Below are 2,208 nucleotides of genomic sequence, written 5' to 3'. Positions count from 1 at the left end.
CTTTGGTCGGCGGGTGGTTATAGTAGAAGACATTTTGCCCAAGGTGCCACGCAGTGGGACTGAACCCAGAGCCATGTGGCTGGTAAGCAAGCTACTTACCACACAGCCACTCGTCTATCTCTCAGTAGTTTTACATTCTTACACTCTACGCAACAACACTCACGAGCACCATCGTCACAACGCCGCACATTCACTACTATAGCCGCCATCATCCCCACCAAGACCAGCTGGAGCACCATCACAAATACCATCAAAAGCTACAACTGCAGCGGCAGCAGCAGCAGCAGCAGCAGTAGCAGCGTCATTTAATAGCAACAAATAACTTATGCTTTATGTTTTAAATCAGATTTTATTTTTACTTTCATGTATTTTTACTACTATTTATAGTTATCATCATCATCAACATCATCATCATCATCATCATCATCATCATCATCATCATCATCAACATCATACACCGTCATCATACACCGTGAGCTTCATCGCCGTCGTCGTCATCATCATCATCCTCATCACCTTCTTCTTCTTCTTCTTCTTCTTCTTCGTGATCATGATGATGATGATCATCATCATGATCATCATCATCATCATCATCATCATCACCACCACCACCACCAGCACCACCATCACCATCATCATCATCATCATCATCACCACCACCACCACCACCACCATCACCATCATCATAATCATCATCATCATCATCGTCGTCGTCGTCGTCGTCATCATCCTCATCATCCTCATCATCATCATCATCATCATCATCCTCATCATCACTAGACACAGTCTATAAGTGTACATTATAATCAATAAAAACTGTTTTGCTATTCCGGTATTATTTACTTTGTTTACCATGGTTTATTGTTGTCGTTTGTTGTTGTTGGTTGTTGATGTTTGTTGTTGTTACTGTTGTTGGTGTCGGTCGATGATGTTGTCTCGGTTGCTGCTGGTGTTGTTGCAGTCATTGTTGTTTGTTTGGTTATTTTAGTCGTGTTAGTGGTGTTACCCCAACTAAATTGTTGTTGTTGTTAGAATCGCAACAGCAGCATCAGCAGCAGCAGCAGCAGTAGCAGCACTAATAGTAGTAATTGTAGTAGTCGCTCCAATTGTTTCTTTGTTTTGTTTTAATTTTTGTATTTGTAGTTCGAAATCCGCCATGACGGTCCTTTCTTTGTGATCGACTCACTTTCAGTTGGACCACCATTCTGTTTAATTTCTTTTTTTTTTCTTTTTTACAGGCATAGTAATATCTAGAGCTATGTGATCCAGACCTGTTTGTTATATAAGAAGCCGTTATAATGGCTACGGTTGACCGTTCTTTGCACTTGTATGCGGTGGCCTGGGCAAAGTTTTTTGGCTCATTCATGTAAGTCTCCTTTTCTACTCCACACCTGCAGTGCTTATTCAGTATCACAGTGTTGTCACAGACATAATTATTAGAACAAAATCAGCCACAGTGGTTCTCAACCGTGGCCCATATGAGCCTTGGGTGGGTCTATATAAAATTTTATTATTGAAGTTTATGAACAATAAATTGTTTATACCTCTACAATATACAAAATGCTTTAATAATTTATATACTCTTTTAACTGTTTCAGTCATTTGACTGCGGGCATGCTGGAGCACCGCCTTTAGTCGATCAACTCGACCCCAGGACTTATTCTTTGTAAGCCTAGTACTTATTCTATCGGTCAAAGTGTGACGCTTACAGCACCTAGGTTTCCCAAGCGGTGACCCATCTAAGTACTCACTAGGCTCGACGTTGCTTAACCTCGGTGATCGGACGAGAACCGGTGCTTTCAACGTGATATGGCCGTAGACATATACTATTCTCTATAATATTTAATTATAAAAATATAATGATATTTTAACATGGCGGTGGTGTCCAATAAAATAAAGAAAGAATCGGCAAAATATGGTCGAGAACCACTGAAATAACGTAAGGCGTCTATTCAACTCTCTAAAAGGCCCACCAACACAACGCCTTGGATTGGCCCATTTATTCTTACATAAGTTTAAAAAAAAAAAATTAAACACTCAGTTGACCTTGGCGAGATTTGGACTGAGAACGTAGAGCATCTGAAGAGGTACGGTAAAGAAATTTTAGCAAACGCTCAAATTAGGCTCATCAATCTTGAAACAGACACGCTGCATATTGTTTTAAGTTTCCCTATATATGAAGGAAAAATGAGATTGTCAGTCGCTGTA

General features: G+C 40.1%; 1 non-coding gene across 1 annotated transcript; it reads right to left on the bottom strand.

The window, feature by feature from the left end:
• Positions 1–1,702: 1,702 nt before the first annotated feature.
• LOC128248953 (5S ribosomal RNA) lies at positions 1,703–1,821 on the bottom strand. The gene has a single exon (XR_008265103.1). It is a non-coding gene; the product is annotated as a 5S ribosomal RNA (ribosomal RNA).
• Between the last annotated feature and the right edge of the window lie 387 nt (positions 1,822–2,208).

The sequence above is a fragment of the Octopus bimaculoides genome, chromosome 10, assembly GCF_001194135.2.
Source record: "Octopus bimaculoides isolate UCB-OBI-ISO-001 chromosome 10, ASM119413v2, whole genome shotgun sequence".
Lineage (NCBI taxonomy): Eukaryota > Metazoa > Mollusca > Cephalopoda > Octopoda > Octopodidae > Octopus > Octopus bimaculoides.
Note: the sequence above shows the minus strand (reverse complement) of the source record. Positions and strands in the feature narration are given on the sequence as shown.